We start from the raw sequence: 15,090 nt of genomic DNA, 5'->3' as shown, positions 1-15,090 counted from the left end.
GTGTGTGTGTGTGTGTGTGTGTAATTAAAAAATGACACCAAGAAACACTGTGCACTGAGCTACACACTGCACTGTGTAAGAATTCTCACTGTCCTGCAGGATTTCTCAGGTTGGCAGCAAGGGCTACAGATCCACCTCTGTTTCTGTCTGTCTTTCTTTCTTTTTTTCCTTTTGGTTCTTTTGAGACAGGGTTTCTCTGTGTAGTTTTGGTGCTTGTCCTGGATCTCGCTCTGTAGACCAGGCTGGCTTCGAACTCACAGAGATCTGCCTGCCTCTGCCTCCTGAGTGCTGGGATTAAAGGTGTACATCACCACCGCCCAGCTCTGTCTTGCTTTCTGACCACTCTGAGAGACACCAGCAGGAAGGGACAGAGTTAGTGAGCCTTGAACTTGGGACCTATTGGATGTGTAGGAATGCTTTGCAAATGACTTCCTCTTTGCTAAGGAAGTAGGATTTGAAAGCCATCCAATATTTTTTGTTACTTAAAAAGGGTTTATTATTTAATTTGATTTGATTTATCTATGTTGTGCCTCCATGTAAGTCTATGTATCATGTGTGCACAGTGCCCACCAGAAGAGGGCGTTGGATGCCCTGGAACTGGAGTTACAGATGGTTGTAAGCCCCGTGTGGGTGCTGGGAATTGAACCTGGGTCCTCTGGAAAAGCAGCCAGTGCTCTTCACCACCAAGCCATCCCTCCAGTCCCAAATTTTTGTTTTCTGTGGTGGGGGGATGGAGCCCAGGGTGCCCTACTACTCAGCCACAGCCCAGCCCATATAACTATCAATCAGTGACCGACCATTACAGGCAGGGTCTCTGTAGCCCAGACTGCCCTTGAACTGACAGTGCTCCTCATGCCTCAGCTTCCCAGAGTGCTGGGATTTCAGGTCTGCGCTTTGTTCTGGCTCAGAATGAGTCTTTTAGAGCAGTAGTAGGTTTGTTTTCTTCCATGAGCTATTTTGTTTTTCACAAAAGCCCCATGAAGTTGGCGGGCTGCTTTAAACAGATGACGATTCTGCAGGTGTGGAGCAGACTGACCTGTTCAAGGCCTTGTGGAAAGCCAGGATCAGTGCTGGGCCAGTGCGACCCCAGATTAGGTGACACACCTCAGCTGTTGCCAAGCATGTATAGAACAATGGCATGTGGAATATCCGTGGTATGTGTCACCACTACCCCTTTGGTTCCATGATATGTCTATGGCCCCAGGATAAACCCCAGCCCCATTAAACTGGTTTCCAATCTTTATCATCACCAATCTGCTTTTTATTTCTGTGGAATCATCTATCCTGAACATTTTAGTCAGCAAAAATTTTTAAATGTTTACATTGCATAGTGGAAATCAGTCCTTCATGCTTTTTCATGGCTGAATACTATTCTGTCGTGTGGATATACCCCATTCTACGGGTCACCCATTGGTCCCTGGACATTGAGCTGCTTTCCTAGTGGCTACTATGACATTACTGCTATGAGGAAGCACATGTGAGTCTTTGAGTGGGTTCTGGTGCCTTCCATGGTCTCAGGATGTTGGCAGTTGCTAGGATCTAATGGCTCTGAAGTGTAGGGTATGGCAGGCATTTTACTCTCTGACTCCTAACTTCAGTGTGAACCTATGTTTGGGGCACGAGTGCCTGAGTGAAGCCTCCCTTCCCAAGGGCAAGTTCAGAGTCATATTTAGGATGCAAAATGAGTCCCGATTAGGAAAGCTTTGCTTTTTTTTTTCTTCCAGATTTAATGTGTGTGTGTGTGTGTGTGTGTGTGTGTGTGTGTGTGTGTGTGTGTGTGTGTATGTGTGCAGGCACCCATTGAATCCCCTGGAGTTGGTGTTATAGGCAGTCTTGAGCTGCCTGATGCTGATGTGGGCTCTGAAAATTTTACTGAACACATTTTTGTGGTAGGGAGCATCATCTTGGGGGCAGGGTGTGTGTGTGGGAGCATCCCTTGGCCTTTTAGTTTTATTTGCTGTGGTTCATTCAGGATCCACGAGTGAACCCTCAGGGAGTGGGTCCCTTAATCAGAGAGGTCACAGACAGTTCCCAGAAGCCCTTTGTTTGGGAGGAAGGAGCTGCAGGTGATACATGTGCCAGCTTTGTTTATAGTTTCCCTCAGTCTTTTCCTACACAGGCCACAGGGCCCCACGCAGCCTCGATCAGGATGCTGCCAGCCTGAGGCATACCTTCACAGGAGCAGGGGCTGTTTAGCATCTTCACAGAGTTAACAGTGAGATTCTGACCCCAAGGGAGTGTGTGTGTGTGTGTGTGTCCATTTCCTGATATTATTCTCTCTTGCCCCTCTGTTGCTAGGTAGCTGGTACATCTGGCAATTGCCAAGTTGAGGATAGAAAGGGCACATGAGGGTGATGGGCAGCTGGATGGGGAGGGAGATTGGACAGGGATAAGGGACCCAGGCAGCGGGGAGCCCTGCATAGCCGCCTCATTCTGCATCCTTAGCACAGCCTGGTGGGCACAACCGCGTCTGCCTCCACCTGGCTGCAGGGCCCTGGACCACCTGCAGGGGCAGACCGGGCCCTAGGCCGCCAGGGGAGCTCTTCAACCCTGAGCCCTGCATCAAGGTCCCCAGCTCCGCCTCCATTTCTGCCCTGCTTTTGACCACAGCTCCGTGAGAGACGCCGGCAGGGAAGGGACAGAGCCATCTTGGGATGCATGTGTGCATGCGCGTTTGTGTGCGCACGTGTGTGTGTGTGTGTGTGTGTGTGTATGCGCGTGTGTGTTAAAACACTGCCTTTTCCAAGCTCTGGCTACTGCTCTCTGTCGGGTGGCTCTTTCTCTCTCTCTCTCTCTCTCTCTCTCTCTCTCTCTCTCTCTCTCTCTCTCTCTCTCTCTCTCTCTCCTCTCCCTGCAAAAATTAAATGAATAATTTCTAGCTGATTCCAAGCGTGCCCACACACCCGTGCCCTTCAGTGTTGATTGGATCTCTCTCTCTCTCTCTCTCTCTCTCTCTCTCTCTCTCTCTCTCTCTCTCTCTCTCTCTCTCTCTCTCTCTCCTCTCTCTCCTCCCTCCCCCTGGCCCCAGTTTGTAATCTGACACAGTGTACTGCAGAGGCTCTGTCTCTGTCTCTCTCCCTCTCTGGGAGCCCGGGAGGCTGGGCACCGAGAACATCCAAGGTAGGCTGCGATTTGAGATTTAATTTTTTTTTTTCTTCCTAAAAATAGCTCCTCTTCCATTCACCTTTCTTCTTAGAGCCGCAGTGGCCCTGGCGACAGGGGCTTAGCAAGGAACTCTTTGCCCCGGTGAAGTTTATTTTCCAGCACTGGGAGGATGCCCTTCGGCCTTGGGTGGTCAGTGGTGGCTGCCGAGGACAAGAGGCTGCCGCGGGTGACGCTTGGTGAGGGATGCTACTGTGGCTCCTGTCTTCGTGTGGCTTGCCACCAAGGGATCCTTGTCAGAGTGAAGGGAAGGGCTTCTCTCATCCGTACTGTGTCAGCGGAGATGGCGATGACGGTGGCGCTGTGGCTCTCCCGGTCTTCGTGGGTCCCCAGCCTTTCAGACAGAAAAGCCCCTCTGGGCAAAGTTTAACACCGCGCTGTTGGGGCAGAGCCTTTCCTGAGGGCAGCTACTCGGTCTTCAGGGTTTCAGACGGGGCGCCTGGGGCCTGGGGCCGCCTTCCTGGGGGACGGCGCAGGGGGGGAGGGAGCGGGCTCGGAGCATCCCCGTCGCTCCGCCATCCACTGCCCACGCGGACTGAAATGTGCAATGTGAATTTGTCAAACGGTGTCCCGGAGCCAGTGGTGGCTGCAAGGGTTTGTTTGTGGAGACAGATGTTCTCGGCACAGGGCGTGTGTGTGTGTGTGTGTGTGTGTGTGTGTGTGTGTGTGTGTGTGTGTACAGACTTTCCCCTCTACCTGGAAAGGCAGGTTTACAGGATGACCTGCCAGGACGCTGGTGTGGACAGAGCCTGAGGGAGGCGATGGTTGGCTGGGACCTCTGGGGGATCAGTTTGGTTCTGTCCCCCAGGGAGAGCATACTGGCTGTCCCTTGAGCTGTCTGGGTGATCAGATCAGGAAGAGAGAGGGGAGATGAAGAGAAGAGAGCGACTGGGAAGGAAGGGAAGAAACCAGAGGGAGGAAGAAAGGGAGAGAGGGACCGAGGAAAGGAAGAGGGGAGGAAGATTGAAAGAGGGAAGGACTAGAAAAGGAAGGAAAGTGTGGAGGAAGGAAGGAAGGAGAGAGGGAGCAAGGGAGGGAGGGAGGCAGAGAAGAAGGAAGGATGGAAGGAAGAAAAGAAGGAAGGAAGAAAGGAGGAAGGAAGGAAGGAGGAAGGAAGGAAGGAAAGCAGGAAGGAAGGAGCACGTCCCCAGTCTGGGTGGAGGGAGGCACGTCCACTGTGGGTTGTGGGGACTGAACTTGGGGCTCACTAGACCCCTCTGCAAAGTGTCTCTGTGTTATAGATCCTCAGGGTGTTGGGGGCTGGGGGCTGAGGGAGAGAAGAGGCAGAAGGTCTTGCTTCAGGACAGACCCTTCTGAAGGACCCTGATGGAGATGTGGGTGGGAGACAACTCATGTCAGGGAGAGGGGAATGTCACAGATGGAGCTGCCTACTAGGAAGAGGGAGGTGGTTCTGGATGTGGGCGAGTGTGGAGGAGGAGGCGGTACCCAGGGCCCTGGGCCTCTGTGGCAGGTGGTGGGACAATTTCTTCTCTGTCCAGTTCTGAGCTAGGAGCCGAGAGCTGGGGGCATCTCACATGAGCCCGGGGTGTGGAATGTGACCAGCATGGGACCTCGGAAAACTACCCCATCCCCCATTTCTCCCAGACTTTAGAGTCCCTCCAACTCCAAGCTGGCTTCTTTCTCATCTTGACAGCTGCTGGCCCCCAACATTTGTGGTTCTGTCCTATGAGTTCTGCGGCCAGGACTTCTGAGCTCCAGACAGTGTGGTGCTTTAGGGGTGTGTATGACAGAGGCATGGGGCTTAGGACCTCATCATTGCCAAATGGCTCAGTACCCGGGGCACAGAGCTCAGCTTTCCCAGTGGTCCAGGATAGAGGGAGCGGCGGGGTCCTTTACCTCTGCTCTCACTGACAGCGTGAGGGAAGATGGGGAGATGTGGGAGCCACAGGGGGCTTCCCCAGTGTGCAGTGTCCATGCTGGGCTCACATGCCTGTCTGCAAAGACACATCAGGCTTGTAGGAACTCTACCGTTTAGTGTATGGCATGATTCAGGGGAGGGGCAGGTTATCTACCTTTCTAAAAGTTCCCAGAGGTGGCTGCTGCTGCTTGGGACCCCATACGAACACCCCCGGATCAAAGGACACTAAGCCACTCTGGCCAATGTTCTCCATGCTCCCTTAGTCTTTGGTGAGGTCACAAATGGAGCACTGTTACAAGCCATGTAAGTAGCAATGCCAGGACACAAAGGCTCAGAGGAAAGTGGCCTTAAGTCTCCTCTGTGCCCAGGCGGCTCCCGGTGGTGCCACAGCGAGTTGGGGTTCAAGTGCATGGGCAGTTGGACTGGGGAGCTTCCAGTCTACGGGAAGGCTTGAGGAGGTTCCCGTCTCCAGAGTGCTCCCCTGCATCCCTCAGACCCATCTTGAAAACATTGACAACCTTCCATCCTGCTCCCTGCCTTCTCACTGTGTCCACCTGTACGGAGAGTGGTGTCATTTCCCAGTGATGTGGGAGAGGCCAGCCAGCCTTGGGGAGCACCTGCTCTTCTTGTTGACGTACTGTCCATGGGAGGATGGGGCCAGCTTTCTGTCTTTTCCCCCCTATCTTTCTCTCCTTGCTTCCATCTCTCTCTTCTTTTTATCTAACTCCACCCTTTCTTTTCTTGTCTTTTTAACTGTCTCTATCTCAGCCAAATCCTTGCTCCTGTTTGGTATGTGACCTTGCTTTGGGGTCTGCAGGAAATACCCAGTGTGATTTGTCGTCAGGTTTTAGATGACTATGAACCCCGGTGTGCTCCAGCCCCCTGCTGGATTCTGCTTCCTTGGGTGATTCTGGGCACTCGGTTCTGGTGGGCTGCTCTGACCACTGCTGCATAATATTCCACAAGGTCCTCCACTCACGCTCTTGGCCCCTTTCCCCAGGGAGGCAGCTGAGGCATCGCCAGAGCCCTGGCGCACAGTAGGGTCCTTGTGGCTCCAAGTGAGCACTGCTCTGTGCTGTATCTCCGAGTGGTCAGTGTGAGGGGTTGCATCCCATGTGCCCTAAAGGGATGGCTGCCCTGGCCACGTAGGAGGCTCCCTGGTCTTGTGACACACGGCACTGTGGTACTTTTTAGTCACTGTGACAGTTCTCCCTGTACCCTGTGGTTCCTGCTCCTCGTATTTCTCTGGTATAGGAAGTACCAAAGTTCATACCCTGTCACCCTTTCCCATCACTCCCCTCTCCCCTGCTCTGTATGTTAGGGACAGGACTCATTCATTGATGCTGAGAAGGTACTGATCGTTACCCCCAGCTGATGTTACTGGCGGGGAGAGGTGGGGGACACACAAAGTCAATGGCTTGCTTCCAGGGCGTGATGAGCGGCTCTCACCGTGAATGCAGAGTGGCGCTGCTTGATGCTGGCACGTGCCAATGAGTGTTACTTCTGCGTGTGGCTCACAGGCCCTGGTTCCCCACTTGACCGGCAGAGATGAAGTGGCTTGTCCCAGATCACGTGACTGGGGGGGGGAACAGCCCACGCTCCACGTCTCGGTCTCCTGACTCCAAACCCTGTTGTACTGCAGCCCTACCCTGCCCTTTCCATCCCAGTGGGCATGGCAGCGGCACACAGTGGGACTAACCGTGGACCCAGTGCGTGCTCTATTCCATCGCTGGAGCTTTTGAAAACCACTCTTGTCCTGGCCTCTGGCTCCTAGAGAAGGTGCTGAGGGACGGCATTAAGAAAGAAATATTTACTGGGCGGTGGTGGCGCACGCTTTTAATCCCAGCACTCGGGAGGCAGAGCCAGGTGGATCTCTGTGAGTTCGAGGCCAGCCTGGGCTACCAAGTGAGTTCCAGGAAAGGCGCAAAGCTGCACAGAGAAACCCTGTCTCGAAAAACAAAAGAAAGAAAGAAAGAAAGAAAGAAAGAAAGAAAGAAAGAAAGAAAGAAAGAAAGAAAGAAAGAAATATTCCTTCATTCCTTCATTCCTTTGTGTGTATGTGTATATGTGTGGGGGCTTGTATGTGCAGATCAGAGGTCAGTTGTGGGAATCAGTTCTCCCCTTCCACCCTATGAGTTTTGGGGACTAAATTCTGGTTGTAAGCTTGGCAGCAAGTGCATTTACTCACTGAGCTCTCTTGCTGGCCCATTCCCCCCCCACACACACAAGTTCTCCTGTAGCCCAAACTATCCTTGAACTCTTGATCCTCCTGCCTCCAACTGCCTAATGCTGGGATTACAGGCATGTGTCACCACATCCCGTTTGGCGTCAACATTTGTACAACAGCTTTCTCAAGGCGTAATTCACTTACCATGCCATTCCTCTGTGTAATATATGCCGTGAGGGGCTTGTGACGTGCGGTCTGTGTTATGTGGCCTTCACATCCATCTCGGTGGGGGGGGGGGTTTCCCCCACACCGTGGGATGTAGCGAATTGTGGGTGTTTTTTTTTATGGTGGTACTTACATCATGATGTATAGAGGGGCATTTTTAAAACGGAAGTGTGTGTGTGTGTGTGTGTGTGTGTGTGTGTGACAGAGAGAGAGAGAGAGAGAGAGAGAGAAAGAGAGAGAGAGAGAGAGAGAGAGAGAGACTGATTAGGAATGGAACCCAGGGCCTTACACATAATAGTAGGCAGGTGCTCTAGTCCAGACCCTTACTGGGGGAATTCTAGGCAGTTGCTCTAGCCACACCCAAGTTCCTCACTGAGGGATTATGGGCAAGCATTCTCCTCCTGAGATACAACCCCTGCCTGGTCAGAACTACGGCTGAAAGCAGAAGCCTGCATAAAGCATCTATCCCCCACCCCCACTCCCCCCCACCCCCTCTCTCCTATCTTGACCGGGCATTCCCTTTATCTAGACATTCACTTAGATCCCTCTAGCTCCACCACTGCCCCCTTTCCCTTTGCATTGAAGTCTGACCTCTCTCACGATGGCCTTGGCCTGAGATCTCCTTACGGGCTGTGTGACTCATGCCCCTGGCCTCCTGCATCCATTTCTCATCTTCAGGCCACGCAGCATGACATAGTCCTATGACCGCAGGTCTAGCCTGCTGTGTCGTGGGAGCTCTGTCATATTTGGTGTCTGTCAGAGCCACTGTGAGGTCCCTAGACCCCCCCCCACCCCCCCCGGCATTCGTGATGTGGTTGTGTTCCTTCTTTCTCCCTTACATCTTAGCCCAGAAGCCTCTACCCAAAGCTGCCCACTTGTCCAGGGCTCTTTTCAGAGGGTCACTTCTCTGAGAGTCCCTCCCTGCCTGACCTGTATGACGGGGATCTCGCTCCCTCCTGCACAAGCGGGCAGGGCTGGTCCCTTTGCTCTCTGCTGCCCCCTGGTGGCCTCGTTCTGTGTGAGCACTGAGCACAGGGCACAAACGTCTGGCGCAGGGTCTCCTCCCGCCCTGGTGCCCCACAGCATTCCTGCAGGGAACTAGACTTCCAGACTGCCGAGGTGGCTTCCCGACTGCTGGCCCATTGCGGTTCATTTACAGGTCAGCGGCACCCCGAGGCCACTAACTGTCCACAGCTCTGTGTGGATCACGCCAAGCACTGCTCTAAGACAGCAGTTGATCTGGACCCCAAGTGTAAACTTGGCTCTTCCGAATTTTCAGGTTACACAACCCTCGTGGGTTTCTGGGATATCAGAGCACAAGCAGAGATTAGTAGACGCTCGTATCCCTAGGGGCAGGAGAGAGGAGAGAAGTCCCTGCTGGCCTTTGGGACCACTGAGGTTATCCTGTGAATTCCATTGCCATCCTTGATAGGCAGCTTGGAGCCCAGTGACCGTTACAACAGGGCACCCTCTAGGAGCCTGCCCTGCCCAGTGCCATGGTTAGTGATGTTCACTGTGGCCATAGTACCCAGTTGAACTTACATGAGGAGTTAGGCAAGGTCACTTTTGCACCTCAGAAAGGAAAATTAAGACAATTGACCATGCAAAGCTGTGAGGACAGGCCACTGTCGTTATGAAGAGACCCAGGAGGAGAGGTGCCATCAAGACAGTAATGGAGTTATTGGGAAGTATCTGTGGTTTCACAGATGCTGCATGGGTCAGGTCCTGGAGATTTGCTCCCTGTCTTATTCAGGGTTTCTATTGCTGTGAAGAGACACCATGACCATGGCAACTCTCATAAAGGAAAACGTTTAACTGGGGCTGGCTTACAGGTTCAGAGGGAGGCATGAAGGTGCACAGTCGGACATGGTGCTGGAGAAGGAGCAGAGAGTTCTACATCTGGATTGGCAGGCAGCCGGAAGAGAGAGTGAGACGGGACTTGGCTTGAGCTTCTGAAACCCCAGAACTCACCACCAGTGACACACTTCCTCCAACAAGGCCACACCTCCCCATAGTGCCCCTCCCTCTGAGCCTGTGGGGGCCATTTCCATTCAAACCCCCACCGATCCCCACTTGTGCCCAGCAGATGGGTGCATGTTAAATTCCGCTTGTGTTGAACTTGGCTCTGTGATGGCAGGGGCCCCCCAGCCCTTCTCAACCTGGCTCAAATGGTGTATGAGTCGCCCGCCTCCTCCTCCCTTCCCTGATCTTAGTGACTGGAGCAGTTGGACGGACAGACACACTGTGTCGCTGGGACATGATTCACAGAAGTGGCCCAGTGATGGCTGGCTCATTCCTCTGTGCTACCCCATACCTGGTGAGCCCAGGATGCTCCAGTTCAGGCTAGGCCAGGCTGGGAGCTCTGGTAGAGGGAGTTCCGCCAAGAGCCCACAGTCTTGAGCAGCAGAGCTCACCACCTGACCCTGAAGAGCAAGAGCGTGTGGAGCTTTGTGACCCCGTGAGGCACAGCCCAGAATCTCTACAGCCCCTTCTGCAATGCATGTGACTTTTCCTTTCTTACAAGCTGCACTATCAAGACTAAATACAAGGCCAGTGGCCATGGTGGGAGGGAGAGGCTTTCACACTTGTGACTGGCTGTGTCCCTGGGTCCCCATGATGGTTTGGGTTGGAGAGAGGTAGCCCGAACCTTTGTCTCAGCCTGAGATCCTTCACCGGCATCATCAGCCAGGACCCTGGCCATGCTGGCCTTGCACTAGGAGTTTTTGCGGTCTGGGGGCTTCTTTTCTGCTTTTGGGCTTGAGGCTTCATCTATGTGAAAAGCGTGTGTGGGGAACAGCATGCCAGAGAATGGAACACCACCAGTATGCCACAGGCCTGCCTCATCACCCTCTCTTCCTTCACGTCTCCCACCCCAAGGTTTCCCAGGGGACATTTAACACGTCATCTTGGGTTTGACAGGGGGCAGCGAGACCAGTGTGGTAGTTTGGCTCTTCTAACTGGTTGCTTCAGGGATATCCATGTCCCCACTTCAGCACCATCCTGCGGCTCACTATCATAGAGAGCGGGATGTGGGAAACTTTTCTCCCAGAAGTGAACACAAGGTCAGCACAAGCCACTGCCCCAAACCCTGTCTCTGGCCTGCATTCTCTAGTTAAGGACCACGAGACTCTATTGCTTATTACCATTGGGGGCCGATCCTTCGGGCTCTACCCTGGAGACATGGGGATCCCAGAAGTTTCCTCACGCTCTGGTGTTGCTGGCTAGCAGTGTGCAGACCCCAATAACATCACTCTCTCTACCTCAGCACCCCTCCTGTGCTTGTGTGAAATCCTGCCTGTATTTTACTGACTTTATCTGTTTTCAGTAAGTGTGCTTAAAAAAAAAAAAGACATGCATAATTTAATGTCATTGTAGATGAGAGCTATACTTGAAAACTGCACGTCACCCCTAAATAAAGTTAATGTATATATGGCACCGCTTGATGAATGCAGGGGGTGCCCAGCCTTCCAAGTCTGCATCCTGAGAACAGGCCTGTGCCCAGACGCTTACTGTGATATTTATTGCAAGGTCAGCCCGGGAGCAGCTGGCAACATGCCCCGCAGCCCCCACCCCCCACCCCCGACCTTCAGAGCATCCTTATAAAACAAATGCATGGGCTGAATACTGGCCCTGGTGAGGTCGCCACCCTAATCCCTTAAGGGTGACAAAGGTTGCCAAGAAGGTCAGGTCTTCTTGTGTGGGGGCGGGGCCTCTTAGGGAGCAGGATGCATTCCTGTTATTAAGAGGTTGGGGGCGGGGTCTGAGACAGAGGAAAACACCCACAGAGCTGTGGGCCATGGAGGCAGGGGTAAGGTTGGTTGTGGCTACCTGAAGACAGCAGAGGCAGGCAGTCACAGGGGGTGGTCCCCAAAGCCTGTGTGCACTACAAGCCTGGTCATATCTTGAGTATTGGTATCTATGGTGGTAGTGGTTCTTTTACTCTTTTTGACTTTTGGGGGGGGCCCACCACACAGCTCCCAAATAAACCACACACGGAGGCTTACTCTTAATTATGAATGCTTGGCCTTAGCTTGGCTTAGTTTCTAGCCCGATTTCCTTAACTTATCCCATCTACCTTTTTCCTCTGGGCTTTTCCTGTTCCCTTACTTCTATATATCTTACTCTTACTCTGTGGCTGGCTGTGTAGCTGGGTGGCTGGCTCCTGAAGTCCTCCTCCTCCTCTGGCTCCTAGCTACCCCTCCTCCCAGATTTCTCCCTCTATATATTCTCTCTGCCAGCCCCACCTATCCTCTCTCCTGCCTCACTATTGACCATTCAGCTCTTTATTAGACCATCTGTGTTTTAGACAGGCACAGGAACACAGCTTCACAGAGTTAGACAAATGCAACATAAACAAAAGTAACACCCCTTAAAATAATATTCCCCGACACTGTGGCTCCAAAAGTGAGAAGCCGTTACCCTGGGTTGTTCTAGCTTGTTTTGGGAGCCCAGGCTTTACTATCATCCACACCGTGTGGATGGAGAAACTGAGGCATGGAGAGGTGAATCACTAGCTGAGACTCCACAGTCAGAAGTCAGTAAAACAGGGACTTAAACCCCGACTCTTCACCATGGTGGACACGATCGCCAGAGCTGTGGTGGGAGGGAGTAGGGGGACCCTTCAGGGGTTCCCACAACACAGGATGGCTTCTAGACTTAAAAACTTAAAGACTCCCTTTTAGGGAACATTTGCCTTTATGTACTTAAAAAATGATTATGTTTCCAAAGATTTATTTTTATGTGGATGAGTGTTTGCCTGCATGTGTGTCTGCACTGTGTGTGTGTGTGTGTGTGTGTGTGTGTGTGTGTGTGTGCTGGTGCTAGAGGAGGCCAGAAGAGGGTATCAGTGCCTGGAACTGGAGTTACAGGTGGTTGTGAACCACACCATGAGGGTGCCGGGAATCGAACTCAGGTTCTCCAGAAGAGTTAACAGTACTCTTAACTGCTGAGCCATCTCCCTAGTCCCTATAATTACTTCTTTTGAGACCAGATTCTATGTATTCCAGGCTGGGGATGCTTCTGCCTTTACCCCGAGTGCTGGGGTTGCAGGTGTGGGTCACCATGCCCGTTTTATGTAGTGCTGTGGAAGAAACCCAAAGCTTCAAACATGCTAAGCAAGCACTCTGCCAACTGAGCTACTGTGCAGTTTTGGTACCTGTCCTGCATCTCGCTCTGTAGCCCAGGCTGGCCTCGAACTCACAGAGATCCGCCTGGCTCTGCCTCCTGAGTGCTGGGATTAAAGGCGTGTGCCACTGCCGCCCGGCCTTTTCTTTGTTTTTTGATAAAGATGTTGGAGGTCAACAAAACGGCTCAACAGGCAAAGGTGATTGCCGCCAAGACTGGTGGTCTGAGTTCGATCCCCAGGAAAGAACTGATTCCGCAAAATTGTCCTCTGATCTCCACATGCATCAATCCTGTGGCATGTGTGCGTTGCACACACATAATAAATAAATTATATGTTGTAGTTAATAATTAAAAACAAAACAAACAAGTAAAAGAAATCAAGTTGGGAGCTGGCTTTGGGAAAGCATCACCGGGAGGGGCAGTGACTTCTCTGTGACTTGTTGGGCGATGCGGGCGCTTGATGTTCGACTCAGAAGGAGGCTTCTCCAGTCAGGTCCTGGGCACAGAAAGCGGGATGTCTAAGGGGACTTCGCACAGGGCCCTATGTGAGTTGGTGGGGTTCACTTTTCCAGCCCATCCCCCACTCCTGTGTTGCCGAGGATTTAAACCCTGCTTCTAGATTTTTCCCATGCTTCTAGAAGTCTCTCTGCTCCCTGCAGCCCCTAAGCTCCTATAATCCTATTTTGCTTTCTTCTCTCCCAACAAACTCCACCTAAAAGCAAGCCCGTGTACACTGTACATTAAAGCTATCGATTCTGACTCAGATGTGGAAAGCCACCAGACCCCAGAGGAGGCCTTGACAGCGTGCGTGGAACGCTAATCAGGGCTCATGGTGGCGAGTCATGGGTGGGGGGGGGGGGTTGTTAAAATTCCGTGGATCCAATTAGAGGCTCAGCCAGGCCTTCCAGGGCTGAACAGGGACAGCAGCCACCCAGCCAGGCCACCTCCCAGCCCATGGAGGCAGTGGGGGTAGGGGATGGGCAGAACTCACTTATCAGTGAACCTGAGAGTGAGCGACATGTCCTTCGAAAGCTTGTGAACATCAATGGTCTTTTTTTCTTTTTCTTTCCTCAAGATAGGGTTTTTCTTTGTCGTCCTGGCTATCCTGGAACTCATGCTGTAGACCAGGTTGGCTTTGAACTCAGAGATCTGCCTGCCTCTGTCTCCGACTGCTAGGATTACATCGTGTGCCACCACTTGCCACTCACCGATGTCCATTTGAAAACACTCTTTCCACTCAAATTTTAAAACGAGGTGGTTTTCAAACACCAACAGCAGGTGACAATTTCCTTATTCGTGAATTAGGGATTCTTGGGAAGACTGTGAGGCGACCCAGGACTAGCTGGGACGGAGTGGACCCACCTAGATGGGGGCCTGCAGGAAGCCCGTGGAGCAAGAGGCAAGCCTCTCTGTTCATTAGCTAATTGCTGCTCAAAGTTCTCTGGGGGACCACTGGCAGCCAGGGCTGCTTCTGGCTCCCAGGCATTGGCAGGAAACCTACTTCTCCTGACCGTGGACCTTGGAACTGCAGGGTTTCATGACAAAGAATACATTGCTGGCCATCATCATCTCCTCTGGACCCTTGGTGGAGAAGGAGATGTCCTGGACCAGGCTGGCATGTCTGGGCTGCGCGGCTCAAGCATTTCTTTCATGAGGTTTCTACGTGGTTGCTACCCCACACCAGATTTATGCATGGGCAAGGAAGCCCAGCGAAATCAGGCCCCTCGCCCAAAGTCACAGGCTTTGTATCTGGGACTGGGGAAGGGGACCAAGACTCCAGTCTAGATGCTGGTTCTAGAGCCTTCTGTCTCCACCATGGAGGACCTTGACAGGTAGAAACAAAGGAAGAACTCGCCCTTCCCCCGTTCCCCAATACTCATACTCCACCCACCATGCACGTACACAGATGTGCCAACTCAGCCCCCTTTCTCCCAGCTCCTTGATGGAATGTGGGGTTATTTCTTTGTCAACTGTGGTGTGGACAGTTTTGGAATTTTTCTGGAATCACCACACAGTTTCAGCAGTTGAGAAGTCTAGCTTTTTCTCTGCCCCTTGGCAACTATGGGGAGTCCCCAGGACTTGTCCACGCTGTTGTTATGGAGCGGGGGAGGGGTGGGGATGGGGGTGAAGTGTCTCCAGTTCTATTTTCTGCTGTTCCAACCCCCTCTAAACACAGTGTGGGGGTGGCATGTTCATCTCACAGGGCGAAGGGTCTATCCTCAGCAAAGGGAGATGGGGGGGGGGGAGGTAGCTATTTATGGGGGACGTCGACACCTCCAACTGTTTCCTGAGAATGTGAGGTGGTCTGCTGTGGAGGGGAGACCCAGGCCCGCCAGCGCGGCTGTGGAAAGGCTCAGCAGCTTTCCTCCCTGCCTGCTCCCCAGCACTCTGATAAAGCCCGATCCTTGAGACTAGAAAGACTCACGGGACAAGTGCAGGTTTAGAGATGAACGCTGATTAAGTTAAAGTCAAGGTCACGAACCTTCCTCCCTGAGCACGGTTTGTGTCTTAGTTTTAGCGTCTTTGTTTGAGA

At 52.6% G+C, this 15,090-nt stretch overlaps 1 protein-coding gene across 5 annotated transcripts in view; it reads left to right on the top strand.

Annotated features, from left to right (window-relative positions):
• Window positions 1-2,328: 2,328 nt before the first annotated feature.
• The window catches only part of Rimbp2 (RIMS binding protein 2), a 194,409-nt gene continuing 181,647 nt past the window's right edge, over window positions 2,329-15,090 (top strand). For 3 of the 5 annotated variants that reach the window (XM_006971379.4, XM_016002832.3, XM_076560741.1), the window contains exon 1: window positions 2,928-3,120. The gene's annotated coding sequence lies outside the window, so the exon portion shown is untranslated. Of the gene's footprint in view, window positions 3,121-15,090 lie in introns of all 5 variants that reach the window. The other 2 variants (XM_016002820.3, XM_016002799.2) reach the window with 2 other exon arrangements.

The sequence above is a fragment of the Peromyscus maniculatus genome, chromosome 23 (genome assembly GCF_049852395.1).
Source record: "Peromyscus maniculatus bairdii isolate BWxNUB_F1_BW_parent chromosome 23, HU_Pman_BW_mat_3.1, whole genome shotgun sequence".
Taxonomy (NCBI): domain Eukaryota; kingdom Metazoa; phylum Chordata; class Mammalia; order Rodentia; family Cricetidae; genus Peromyscus; species Peromyscus maniculatus.
The sequence above is the reverse complement of the archived record's forward strand: the minus strand, read 5'-3'. Positions and strand labels throughout refer to the sequence as shown.